Here is a 15164-nt window from a genome sequence, read left to right as displayed (position 1 = left end):
AACTGTTAAACTGAATAGAGACGAAGTGAAAGTAGCTGCTCTGGATGGCTGAGGATTCTCCATGGAGGTGGAGGGTAGGCAGTCTGTGATGCAAGCCTCCGTTTTAGAGATCATTTTCCTTTTGTTTCCACTTTATTATACTTTTTCCCATTTTTATTTCATTTTCTGTTTTTGTTATTTAATTATTCTATGGATACCAGAGGCCAAGAGCAGCTCACCAAACACATCACTGGATTAAGGGAGAAGTCCCGTAAGATTGGGGATTCCCTGGTAGCTCGGTTGGTAAAGAATCTGCCTGCAACGCAGGAGAGTCGGGTTCGATTCCTAGGTCAGGAAGACATGCTGGAGAAAGGATAGACTAACTACCCTCTCCAGAATTCTTGGGCTTCCCTGGTGGCCCAGCTGGTTAAGAATCTACCTGCAATGCTGGAGACCTGGGTTTGATCCCTGGGTTGGGAAGATCCCCTGGAGAAGGGAAAAGCTACCCACTCCAGTATTCTGGTCAGGAGAAGTCCATGGACTGTATGGGGTCACAAAGAGTCAGACACGACAGAGCGCCTTTCACTTTTCCCATGGACTGAGCTATGGATCTACCCTAACTTGTTTTAGACTTCCCTGGTGGCTCAGAGGTTAAAGCGTCTGCCTCCAATGCCGGAGACCCGGGTTCGATCCCTGGGTCGGGAAGATCCCCTGGAGAAGGAAATGGCAACCCACTCCAGTATTCTTGCCTGGAGAATCCCATGGACGGAGGAGCCTGGTAGGCTACAATCCATGGGGTCGCAAATAGTCGGACACGACTGAGCGACTTCACTTTCACTTAACTTGTTTTAACATCATCTGTGTGCACAAGTTCCCCGAGGGCAGTAGCAGCTATGAATATAAACTTGTATGTTTTAGAATGATCTCCAGAGTGTTATTGTTACTAATACTTACCAATCCTAACTTTAGTATTAACTTTACAAGTGTATGAGTATCTGTATAAGAAATTATTTTATTATTTCCTTGCTATAGGCAGCCTCGATTATATTCTTTGCAGCCAAAGATGGAGAAGCTCTATACAGTCAGCAAAAACAAGACCAGGAGCAGACTGTGGCTCAGATCATGAACTGCTTATTGCCAAATTCAGACTTAAATTGAAGAAAGTAGGGAAAACCACTAGACCATTCAGGTATGACCTAGATCAAATCCCTTATGAGTATACAGTGGAAGTGGCAAATAGATTTAAGGGACTAGACCTCATAGACAGAGTGCCTGATGAACTATGGACAGAGGTTCGTAACATTGTACAGGAAACAGGGATCAAGAAAATCCCCATGGAAAAGAAATGCAAAAAAGCAAAATGGCTGTCTGAGGAGGCCTTACAGATAGCTGGGAAGAGAAGAGAAGCAAAAAGCAAAGGAGAAAAGGAAAGATATTCTCATCTGAATGCAGAGTTCCAAAGAATAGCAAGGAGAGATAAGAAAGCCTTCCTCAGTGACCAGTGCAAACGAATAGAGGAAAACAACAGACTGGGAAAGACTAGAGACCTCTTCAAGAAAATTAGAGATACCAAAGGAACATTTCATGCAAAGATAGGCTCGATAAAGGACAGAAATGGTATGGACCTAACAGAAGCAGAAGATATTAAGAAGAGGTGGCAAGAATACACAGAAGAACTGTACAAAAAAGATCTTCACAACCCAGATAATCACGATGGTGTGATCACTCACCTAGAGCCAGACATCCTGGAATGTGAAGTCAAGCGGGCCTTAGAAAGCATCACTACGAACAAAGCTAGTGGAAGTGATGGAATTCCAGTTGAGCTATTTCAAATCCTCAAAGGTGATGCTGTGAAAGTGCTGCACTCGATATGCCAGCAAATTTGGAAAACTCAGCAGTGGCCACAGGACTGGAAAAGTCAGTTTTCATTCCAATCCCAAAGAAAGGCAATGCCAAAGAATGGTCAAACTACTGCACAATTGCACTCATCTCACATGCTAGTAAAGTAATGCTCAAAATTCTCCAAGCCAGGCTTCAGCAATACATGGACCGTGAACTTCCAGATGTTCAAGCTGGTTTTAGAAAAGGCAGAGGAACCAGAGATCAAATTGCCAATATCCGCTGGATCATCGAAAAAGCAAGAGAGTTCCAGAAAAACATCTATTTCTGCTTTATTGACTATGCCAAAGCCGTTGACTGTGTGGATCATAATAAACTGTGGAAAATTCTGAAAGAGATGGGAATACCAGACCATCTGACCTGTCTCTTGAGAAACCTGTATGCAGGTCAGGAAGCAACAGTTAGAACTGGACATGGAACAACAGACTGGTTCCGAATAGGAAAAGGAGTACGTCAAGGCTGTATATTGTCACCCTGCTTATTTAACTTATATGCAGAGTACATCATGAGAAACGCTGGGCTGGGAGAAACACAAGCTGGAATCAAGATTGCCAGGAGAAATATCAATAACCTCAGATATGCGGATGACACCACCCTTATGGCAGAAAGTGAAGAAGAACTAAAGAGCCACTTGATGAAGGTGAAACAGGAGAGTGAAAAAGTTGGCTTAAAGCTCATTGTTCAGAAAACTAAGATCATGGCATCTGGTCCCATCACTCCATGGGAAATAGATGGGGAAACAGTGGAAACAGTGTCAGACTTTACTTTTTTGGGCTCCAGAATCACTGCTGATGGTGATTGCAGCCATGAAATTAAAAGACGCTTACTCCTTGGAAGGAAGCTTATGGCCAACCAAGATAGCATATTTAAAAGCAGAGACATTACTTTGCCAACAAAAGTCCGTCTAGTCAAGGCTATGGTTTTTCCAGTGGTCATGTGTGGATGTGAGAGTTGGACGGTGAAGAAAGCTGAGCACCGCAGAATTGATGCTTTTGAACTGTGGTGTTGGAGAAGACTCTTGAGAGTCCCTTGGACTGCAAGGAGATCCAATCAATCCATCCTAAAGGAGATCAATCCTGGGTGTTCATTGGAAGGTCTGATGTTGAAGCTGAAACTCCAATCCTTTGGCCACCTCATGCGAAGGGTTGACTCATTGGAAAAGACCCTAATGCTGGGTAGGATTGGGGGCGGGAGGAGAAGGGGACGACAGAGGATGAGATGGTTGGATGGCATCGCTGACTCGATGAACATGGGTTTGGGTAGACTCCGGGAGTTGGTGATGGACAGAGAGGCCTGGCGTGCTGCAATTCATGGGGTCGCAGAGAGTCGGACACGACTGAGCGACTGAACTGAACTCAACTGATAGGCAGCCTCTGAGGCAAATTCTACATATTTCTGACATTTAATCTTTTTCTAAATTTATTTTATCGAAATATAGTTGCTTTACAGTGTTCTTTTAATTTCTGCTATACAGAAACAAGATGCAGTTATATATATATATATATATATTGTTTTTCATATTTTTCCATTATGATTTATCACAGGATGTTGAATATAGCTTCCTGTGCTATACAGTAGGATCCTGTTTTTCATCTGTCCTCTATATATCAATAGCTTGCATCTGCTAATCCCAAATTCCTTCTATCCCTCTGCCATTCCTCCTCATTCTTGGCAATCACAAATCTGTGCTCTCTCTGACATTTAGTCTTTAAAATAGATCTCTTATATTGATGAAATTGAGGCTCAGAGAGTTTGGTGGTAAAAACAAAGGAAATCCATCAAAGTAGAACAGAAATATATTATTATACATTGATGACTGTGCTGAATTTGGCAGCATATCATTCATATGAGGAAAATCAGAGCTATGTCATAATAAGTTATGTTAAATATTGTTCTATTGTATTTTCCATCAATCTGTATCTTAGAAGTCACTTCAAAGATGGCTTACAAAATTTAAACAACTAATTTTGAATAAAATCATGTACATTTATTATTTCCTTAGAAAAAAGTCATCAGTGATCATTAAAAAATGAATCGTAAAAGAAGTAAAGAATCTCAGTCAATATTTTACAGGCTATAGCTCCATTTCTTTACTTAAATGTGATTTAAACCATTCTTCCATTAACCTGGAGAAGTTAAAATAAATGTATTAATGTTACAATCAATTAAATTGACCAGCTACCATGCACCAAAAAATGCAGCTTTCATTCTCTTTCACAATTTCCTTACCAAAGAAGGGTTACAGACACTTTTTCACACCCAATACAGGACTCAGTTTGAGTTTCTGCAGATATACAACAAGCATATAATACAATGCAATGAAAAGATTAATTTGTTCCCAGTTGAATTTTAATGATCCATCATATTCACATTGTGGTTGAACAAAAGCAAAATTCTCCCTGCCTCTTGTAACTTGAAAAATCTACCAAATAAACAGAATCTAAGAAAATACTGATTATCTTTAAAATTTTGATATATTTTAAAACTATCTTTGAGACTCTTATCTTGGAATTAATTTAATCACATTGCTAACTTCCTAAGAGAAGCATTCACCTTGTAGTTCTGAAACTACTCAAGTGCTACCCTGATTTTATTTGAAATCTGGTAAAGGTGTTCTAATAAACCCTGCAAAGCATCACCAATCCTTGGCATGATATAAATAAACATTTGAATAACAAAACAGAACAAAGAGGTAAGTTCTGAGAGCAATTTCAACTAGTTAACAAATATCTTTAGGTGAAAGTGAAGTGAAAGTGACAGTCTCTCAGTCGTGTCCAACTCTTTGCGACCCCATGGACTATACAGTCCATGGAATTCTCCAGGCCAGAATACTGGAGTGGGTAGCCTTTCCCTCCTCCAGGGGATCTTCCCAACCCAGGTCTCCCGCATTGCAGGTGGATTCTTCACCAGCTGAGCCACAAAGCAAGCTCTATCTTTAGGTAGTTATTTATTATTTTTAAATTGTGTTACTTTTCCCGAAAAAAAGAATTCCCAAACTATTAACGTCCATGTCTCAAAACTTTTAAGCAAGTCTATGAGGAAAATAGTTTCAGTTTTAAAAATACTTAGAAAAAGCATCAGCCAACAGATCCAAGCAAAGCCTAAATACCTGAATTTCTTTTTTTTTTTTTTTAATTTATTTATTTATTTATTTATTTTTATTTGTTACTTGAATTTCTGTGATGCAAACCGCAAGTCATTGGAAGGTAAACCTAGGCAAATAGTATGATTTGGAAAATCTATATATTTCTAGTTCACCTCTGAAAGGTTATAAACGTTCAGTTACCTTCATAAGCTTCATGGTTTTCTATTCTTGAGTAAAGCTATTTTATTTTTGACCCTTAACTTCTATCTTTAAATTTCTCCTCTTTCTTTTTGCATAAAAAACTCTTCTGCATTAACTACAGACGAGAATATGCTTTAGAAGAATCAAGTCTATTTTTAATAAGCACAATGTTAATAATTACATAATTTTCAGTCATGCAGCAACTCTCGTAACAGCATCTTAAAAATAAATTCCTATCCATTCTGTAGAAATCGAGATGTGATTTCTTTAGAAGTATAAAATTACTCCACTAAAGGATAGCACTTATGTCCCAGGAAATAGTAGAATATTTTGAATTATCTCTTTAAAGACTACTTTATAATTACCTCTTTAAAGAATATTTGAGTTATCTCTTTAAAGACTGTTTCCAAGTAATGTGACATTCAGAAGTATGAGAGGCTAGAACTTCAACATATGGATGGGGGAGAGAAGGGAGCAGAGTTTAACCCATAATACTATTTTTGAAAAAAACTTTAAAAAGCAGGAGTAATCCTGGATTGAGCATTCAGTTTATTGACATTATAACAATTATCCACACTGAAATGTTTTCAAAAACTAACACATGGAAGTCAATTTACATTGACCAAAACAACTCATAATGACTAAAATTTGTATTTTTCTTTTCAGGTAGAATTTGAACCTTTGTATTCAGTATGATATAGATTAGCATACAAATTCCTCATATAGCTAAATTAAGCTATCATGCAGTTGTTAAATATAGAGTCACACGGAACAGATAAAGGATTTGCAGCACAGATAGATGTATTAGATATGAAATACATAGATATATTAAATATAATTGCTCACAGGTGAAAAATAATATGTAGATGTGTAGATACAGTTAAGAGTTCGGTACAAACACATGTGAGCATATCTTACTTCATTCATAATCAGAGGTTTAAACATGTCTATTCATGGGAAATTGGTGGGCTTGTATTTACTGCTTTAGGAGAATACACTTTATTTTACTGACAGAGGAAAGGTTTTGTACATGTGCCTTGGGAGTCTCAAAATACCAAAAGGGTAGGAACTTCACTAAGGACTGAGCAGCAGGGGCCAAATTCAGTAAAAGTTGAGTTATCATCATCCCAAAACCACACATCTGAAAACAGTCTTATATATCTAAGACTATGACATTGGGCTTCCCAGGTGGTGCTAATAGTAAAGAATCCAGCTACCAATACAGGATGCACATGAAACATGGGTTTGATCCCTGTGTCAGGAAGATCCCCTGGAGTAGGAAATGGTCACCCACTCTAGTATTCTTGCCTAGAAAACTCTATGGACAAGAGGAGCTGGTGGGCTACAGTCCATGGGCTCACAAAGAGCTGGATACGACTGAGCATGCATACACATCTAAGACTATGACATTAGAAGAGCTAAAACAATTTTTATCATTTTTATATAAATATCAATGTATTATAGTGAAGTAAATAAAGATTTGGGGGGCAGACAGAGCTTGAACAATTAAGGATTTCCTCAGCCTCAGTTTCCCCATGCATAAAAAGAGTACAATAATCCCTGCCTTAAAAGAGTGTGTGAAGAACAAATGTAATATAATCTGGATCTCTATATGGAAGAGAGGAAAATCATAGTTGAATCTTTTGCCACTAGAGGAAAAAATGAAGTTGAAAACATCAAAAGGAAGTAAAGTTATTTATGTAATCAACAATGAGATGGTGAAAGAGAAATAGTCTTCATATTGTTACAGTTTCAATCATACGTATGCATGTATATGTATATATATATATATATATATATATATATATGGATACACACAAATATATATATATATATATATATAGAGAGAGAGAGATTGACAGAGAGAAGATGAAGAAGGAGCAGTTATCCAAGAGCATAAACATTCTACTGTCTAACCAAAAAGCTCTAAATCTGGTCAAGCAAAGTTTCAGGAAACTGTCTGGAAGATATAGAGATAAACTTCCAGGCAAAAGTTAAAATACTCTATTTCCATGAGGCAGGAACCTTTCAGAGCACAGTGCTATCTCCACTTTCCCCAGACTTCCTCCATTATAACTTTTTCAACTCCTTTCATCTCCTTTGTCTCTGAAGAGCTTACCGTGGCTAGTAGAAATGTAATGATGACCACCTAAGAAGAAAGCAGACATCTTTTTCAGGTATCCAACCATAAATACACACCATCTAAGGAATGGGACATACAGTTCAAGCATGGGACGTATTACAAATGGATGCAAATGTTATTCTCTGGAGTTTATAATGTCAATAGTTTCTATCATGAGCAACTTTAAAAGTGTTAGAATTTGACTTTGGTATTTTCAGATGGTAATTTTTTTTTCTCCCAAAACAAATAAGAAATAATAAGCTTCTGTAAATCTCACAGAACACCCATTTTCAGATTATCTAATTCAATGCTGTGTTTACATTTAAAAGGTATAGATGCAAACTGGTAAAATAGTAATAGAACATGGACTTGAATGGCAAAAATGGAAAACAAGCTGAATTCCCACCATGAAAATTCAATCACTTTTCTCTTTGCAGATTTTTTTTTAATTGCCTAGATACTGATAATATTAGCAGGTTTCCTGGCACTACACCATTTCACATTTTTCCCTTGCAGAGAGATCTATACCTGGGCTACTGAATACACACACACACACGCAGCATGAGAGAGTCCCTCAGTCAACAAGAAACAAAGAAGAGAGAGTATTACATACACAGACCTTTTAAGTTCCATAATGAATGAATGACGTACCCAGTTCAAGTTCCTAAGAATTCTTCTATGCTATGACTCTTATGACTCCAATGGATATGAAATAGTCAAGGAAAAAATTACTTTTTAGGGCATGAATTATTCCCCTTTTTAGCTTTGTAACATAAATCTATAGCTAGAGCAGTATTTCTCAACCTCAGCATTATGGACAGTTTAGACCAGATCATTCTCTGTGGGGTGGGGGTGCCCTGTTGATGGCAGAAGTTTTAGCAGCATCTTTTGTTACCCCAGCATTACTACCCGTTGGATGTCAGTAGTCCTCCACCCTCGCCAACAGTGAACCCCCAAAATGCCTCCAGACGTCGCTAAATGTCTCCTGGGGGTGAATCCCCTCAGGGGAGAACTACAGCTAGAGCTTGAGCCCTGCAAGTGCAGGAGCACAAGCCATGCCCAGGTGCTGCCCTATACCCTCAAAGCCGATGGCACTGCCCGTGCCCGGGTGCTGTCCTATACACTCAGAGCCAACGGCACTGCCCGTGCCTGGGTGCTGTCCTATACACTCAGAGCCAACGGCACTGCCCGTCTGAGTGTTCTCTCCACTGCTCTCAAGAGCCCGTGAAATCTCCTGGGTGCTACTGTCAGTGTGCACCCTGAAATACGTCCACAGAAGAGTCGCAAATCCTAGAGAAGCAGGAGGGGGAGAGGATGTCAATGTGAAACTGACCGTGGACGGGAATGATGACAGCTCAACTAAATATATCCAAGCAGGGAAGGTGGCGAATGACAGCCAGCAGGCCGGCTTAAAATGTTTTGCAATTGGGCACAGACATTTATATTCACAGTAGAACATTAGGAAGGGGTTGATTTCTGCACAGCACATTTTCTTTGGGGAATATATAAATGTATATACTCGTAAAAAACATTAACTCAAGGAAAGCACTTAGCTCAGTGCTAGACACACGGTGAGTGCCGTTCCAGTGGACAAGCGCTGACTGCTGTAATTAGTAGCAGGGCTAGTGGCATTGTTCTTACCATTTATTCATTCAATTCTTTACGTACTTAGACATGTCAATGCTTAGGAATCTCTCTCTTAGGATCTCTCTCATCTCTCTCCCAACCACCACCCCACTCTCATTATAGAAAGTTCTCCTACACTGTTGGTGGGAATATAAGTTGGTAAAGCCACTGTGGAAAACAGCATGGAGGTTTCTAAAAAAGCTAGAAATAGATTTAACATATGATCCAGTAATCCCTCTCTTGGGCATATATCCAGAAAAAAAAAGCTATAATTCAAAATGATGCATGTGCCCCTATGTTCATAGCAGCACTATTCACAACAGCCAAAACATAGAAACAACCGACACGCCCATCGATAAGAGAATGGATAAAAATGATCCAGTCCATAGGGACAATGGAATACTACTCAGCCATAAAAAAGAACAAAATTGTGCCACTTGCAGCAACGTAGATGGATCTAGTGAATATCATACTAAGTGAAGTAAGCCAGAAAGAGAAAGACAAATCCACATGATATCAATTATGTGCAGAATCTAAAATATGACACAGATGAACCTATCTGTGAAACAGACTCCCAGTCATAGAGAACAGATTTGTGGTGGCCAGGGTTGAGGAGACTTCGGGGGGAGGGAAGGAGTGGAGTTTGGGATTAGCAGATGCAGACTATTATATATAGGATGGATAAACAACAAGGTCCGACAGTCTAGCACAGAGAACTATATTTAACATCCCATGATAAACCATAAGAAAGAGGATACGGAAAATAATGTGTGTGTATATATATATATATATATATATATACACACACACTCACACATAACCGAGTCACTTTACTGCACAGTAGAAATTCACACTACATTGCAAATCAGCTATACTTCAATAAAGAGTCAGAAAAATATACTTAGACATTAAAAAAAAAGTTCTTACTCATTTTCAAAGGCTCAACTCAAGGGTAAATGCCTCCCAGTGGCTTTCCCCAAGGTTCTTCACCCTCTCACACGAAGAATTAATTACCCTCATTTGTATTTCCACAACGCGTAGTACATACTTACATCATGCTGCTTAGCGCATTGTTTTATAGTTATTAAAGCCTGTGTGTGGCAAGCCCACCTCAACCCCAGCCTCAGGCTATGAGATGTGGGGATCTTACTTACTCTCCTTGTGTGCCCTGTTCTGGCCATGTGCAAGGTGCTCAGCAAAAGCATGGTCAACTCAGATGTATTATCCGGAAAATTCAATCATGTGGAAACCTCATTTCCCAATAATGCCAGATATATGAGCTGTGACTGAAAAGCGATGCTTTCTATACAGAATATGAGGCTGTCTGCCTCACACGAAAAGATTAAATAAGTGAAATGATGCAAAGCATGTTAAATTTTTACCAAGAAAAATAAAGATTTGGATAAATATCAGAACACTCTTTTAAATGGCACACATTTAAAACAAGAGTACGAATAAATGAAGGAGGTGGGAGATGATAGGAATAAAATATATAATTTTAAGAGTTTTGAGTCTTGCTAAGATAAATAAGTGTGAAAAGAGATGACATCATGTGTCTGTCTCTTTCATATTTGATTACATAACACTATCAAAGTATTTATAGAGTAGAAGGTTAATAGATCAGACAGTGTCTTGAACATAAAATATATCTATAAAGCATAAACCTAAATTACTTCAAGGACCCCCACCCTGACACTCCTAGAGGATACCTTAGGGAAAGTAAGCTTTAAATATGTGAAATTATATATATGCACACACATACATGGGCTTCCCATGTGGCGCTATTGGTAAAGAACTTGCCTGCCAATGCAAGAGACATAAGAGATGTGGGTTTGATTCTTGGAGGAAGATTCCTTGGAGGAGGGCATGGCAACCCATCCCAGTATTCTTGCCTGGAGAATCCCATGGATAGAGGAGCTTGGCAGGCTACAGTCTATAGGGTCACAGAATCGGTCACAACTGAAGCAACTTAGCACACAGACACATACACACATACACACGCACACGTGCACGTTTGCAATGTCAAACGCACTCCCTTAAAGAGTACAGTCTGCATTGACTTTTCAATTGTTTCTTAGTTGAATTCAAAACACTATTACATCTTATACCATATACAAAACAGATAGCCTACAAGGACCTACTGCATAGCACAAGGAACTGTGCTACAGTTAATATATTTTAATAACCAGTAATAGATGAGAATGTAGAAGAAGATGCTGGGCTTCCCTGGTGTCTCAGAGGTAAGAATCTGCCTGCCAATGTAGGAGATACAGGTTTGAGCCCAGGGTTGGAAAAATCCCCTGGAGAAGGAAATGGCAATCCACTCCAGTATTCTTAGCTGGGAAATTCCATGGACAGACAGGACCCTGGCAGGCTACGGTCTGTGGGATCACAAAAGAATCAGACACGACTTAGCAACTAATCAGCAACATATATGTATGCATAAATATATAACTCAATCACTTTGCAGTTCACCTGAAACTAACACAACACTGTAAATCAACTGTATTTAAATAAAACATTTTTTAAAACAGTAAAAGAGTACGTCAAGGCTGTATATTGTCACCCTGCTTATTTAACTTCTATGCAGAGAACATCATGAGAAATGCCGGGCTAGATGAAGCACAACCTGGAATCAAGATTGCCGGGGGAAATATCAGTAACCTCAGATATGCAGAGGACACCACCATTATGGCAGAAAGTGAAGAGGAACTAAAGAGCCTCTTGATGAAAGTGAAAGGGGAGAGTGAAAATCTGGCTTAAAACTCAACATTCAGAAAACTAAGATCATGGCATCCAGTCCCATCACTTTAGACAAACAGATTGGGAAACAATGGAAACAGTGACAGACTTTATTTTCTTGGGCTCCAAAATCACTGCAGATGGTGACTGCAGCCACAAAATTAAAAGACACTTGCTCCTTGGAAGTATAGTTATGACCAACCTAGACAGCATATTAAAAAGCAGAGACATTGCTTTGCCAACAAAAGTTCATATAGTCAAAGCTATGGTTTTTCCAGTAGTCATGTATGGATGTGAGAGTTGGACCATAAAGAAGGTGGAGCGCCAAAGAATTGATGCTTTTGAACTGTGGTGTTGGAGAACATTCTTGAGAGTCTCTTGGACTGCAAAGAGATCCAGCCAGTCCATCCTAAAGGAGATCAGTCCTAAATATTCATTGGAAGGACTGATGCTGAAGCTGAAACTCCAATACTTTGGCCACCTGATGGGAAGAGCTGACTCATTTGAAAAGACCCTGATGCTGGGAAAGATTGAAGGCAGGAGGAGAAGACAGAGAATGAGATGGTTGGATGGCATCACCCACTCGAAGGACATGAATTTGAGCAAGCTCTGGGAGTTGGTGATGGACAGGGAAGCCTGACGTGCTGCAGTCCATGGGGTCACAAAGGGTTGGACACAACTGAGCAACTGAACAATAACAACAAAGTACATTCACAAAACCCACATGCTTGATGACAGAAGTTTTAAGAGGTGACCAAGACTTGAAAGTGTCTGAAAGTACTAGTTTCTTTTCCTATCTGCATTTCGGTTCTTAAGTTGAGAAATATATGAAGCCACAAATAATTAACACTCCACAAATAATAACAGCAATTCAGTATTAAAATTTGCATTTTAACTGTGATCACCTGATAAATAAATGAAGTATTTTTAATCAGTTCTTCTCACTTTCAGAGAATTACAGACAAGGTTTTTAATTGTCAAGAACATTTTCCATAAAAAGTGGAAAGAAATAAATTATCTGTGTTCGTCCTATGCCTCTCGTAGCCTAAGAAAAATTAGAGCAACTTATTTTTTTTAATCCTGGTGTTATGTTCAATTTAGTTTAGCTTTTTGCCTCTGCCTGTCTGGAAATGTTGGATTGTTATTTTGTAAAGAAACGGGTAAAGTTGTTTCATTATCTTCTTTCACTCAACAATGCTTACGCTTGTTTCTGATTATAAAAATAATTTTCACTATGAAAATTTAAAAGTAAAGAAGGGGGCTGAATTAAAATTTAAAATTACCACCAAGCTGTTAATGAAAACTTGCTGCTTCCTTCATTTTGCACGTGAATTCATTCTAACTATATAACTATATGTATAATGTATAAATAAAATTTGTTTCATTCTTTTATTTAATTAGCATTACAGCCTAAGCACTTTCTAGTGTTACTATTAAATAAAATATCTTTAAAGCACAATTTCTATTTGCTGTATAAAGTGTAGCATTTCAATATTTCAGGAAAAAAGTACAACTTTTTCTCTTCTCTTTAAAATTGAAATATTCTCAACTTATGCAATGGTAAACAATAATACTGTGATAAACATTTATATGTGAATCTTTGTCTAAGTTTCTATATCTCTGATATTTCCATAAAATAAATTCATGGATAAGCAGTCGCCCATCCTCTTTGACTGTATTTTATAGGACAATTTGATTATTTATTTAAAACTTGGGTTTTCAGGAACAAGCTCACATATAGCTTCAATGGCTCATAAGCTGGATGGTGTTCATTTCATTATTAGACGTAAGAATGTAGCAGTTCCTTTCATATAAATCAAAGATCAGGTAATTTTTTATTAAGGAAAGTCAACTAGCATCATTTTGCTTACTTTATCTTGACATAAATAATAGCAAATGGTAGCTACTGTTATTATAATAGCCAACTACTTTTAGTTACCCTTTGTATACAACTCCCTAAATCCTAGTAAAATAGATGATCCTAGAAAGCTGTTGATATATTAATTAAGTATCAACTCTGGTCTTAGCACTGTGATAAGCACCAGTCCTTCCCACAACATCTGAAATATTTTTATTGTTCTGAAATGCTTATTTTTGCTTTTATTTTTGGTTACATTTATAAACTGAAACTTCAAGATGTACTTTCTCCAAATGGGAATTCTGAAGACTGCTCTCTTATTACTATATACTACCATCTTCTACAAAGACTCTGAAATGCTATCTAGAAACGTGAAATACACTAGAGGTGTATGTGCCCTTTCTACAGCTTCTGTCCCTTAAATGTCTTTCTTTGGCAGAGAAACTGTAGTGCAAAAAGGCGGTCCTAGATTTACAGGCAATGGCACAGTATAGGATCGCATTTTTTTTTTTTATTACACTGTGGATAGGGCTTCCCAGGTGGCACTAGAGGTAAAGAACCCTCCTGCCAATGCAGGAGACATAAAAGACACTGGTTCCATCCCAGGGTCTGGAAGATCCCCTGGAGAAGGGCATGCCAGCCCACTCCAGGATTCTTGGCTGGAGAACCCCATGGACAGAGGAGCCTGGCGGGACACAGTCCATCAGGTTGCACAAAGTTGGACACAATTGAAGCGACTTAGCACACATGCAGTCTGTGGATTAATGAACCATTGGCAGCGGATGAATGTTTTCTTCACATATAAGGACGGCATTTTGCAAGAGATTCTCCCGCATGGACAATCATACATAAAATTGAAGTGTTAGGCATGCATGTGTATGTTTGTATGTTTCAGAGATTTAAACAAATAATAGGGAACATATTCCATACACATTAGCAAATACACAGAAGACAATAAGTATAGCATAACCCTACAGGAGAAAACCAAGAACTTCCAGATGTTCAAGATGGGTTAAGAAAAGGCAGAGGAACCAGAGATCAAATTGCCAACATCCATCCATCGGATCACAGAAAAAGCAAGAGAGTTCCAGAAAAACATCTACTTTTGCCTTATTGACTATGCCAAAGCCTTTGACTGTGTGGATCACAACAAACTGGAAAACTCCTAAAGAGATGGGAATACCAGACCACCTGACCTGCCTCCTGAGACATCTGTATGCAGGTCAAGAAGCAACAGTTAGAACTGGACATGGAACAACAGACTGGTTCCAAACTGGGAAAGGAGTACTTCAAGGCTGTATATTGTCACCTTGCTTATTTAAGTTATATGCAGAGTACATCATGAGAAATGCCAGGCTGGAGGAAGCACAAGTTGGAATCAAGATTGCTGGCAGAAATATCAATAACCTCAGATATGCAGATGACATCACCCTTATGGCAGAAAGCAAAGAGGAACTAAAGAGCCTCTTGATGAACATGAAAGAGAGTGAAAAAGCTGGCTTAAAACTCAACATTCAAAAAACTAAGATCATGGCACCCAGTTCCATCACTTCATGGCAAGTAGATGGGGAAACAATGGAAAGAGTGACAGACTATTTTCTCGGGCTCCAAAAATCAGTGCAGATGGTGACTGTAGCCATGAAATTAAAAGA

The 15164-nt window shown here is 38.5% G+C and overlaps 1 protein-coding gene across 2 annotated transcripts in view; it reads right to left on the bottom strand.

Moving 5' to 3' along the window:
- Positions 1-15164, bottom strand: part of BMP5 (bone morphogenetic protein 5) — a 135301-nt gene that overhangs the window by 46964 nt on the left and 73173 nt on the right. The window lies entirely within an intron of this gene.

Source organism: Giraffa tippelskirchi, chromosome 8 (genome assembly GCF_054371585.1).
Source record: "Giraffa tippelskirchi isolate mGirTip1 chromosome 8, T2T-mGirTip1v1.2.pri, whole genome shotgun sequence".
NCBI lineage: Eukaryota > Metazoa > Chordata > Mammalia > Artiodactyla > Giraffidae > Giraffa > Giraffa tippelskirchi.
The sequence above is the reverse complement of the archived record's forward strand: the minus strand, read 5'-3'. Positions and strand labels throughout refer to the sequence as shown.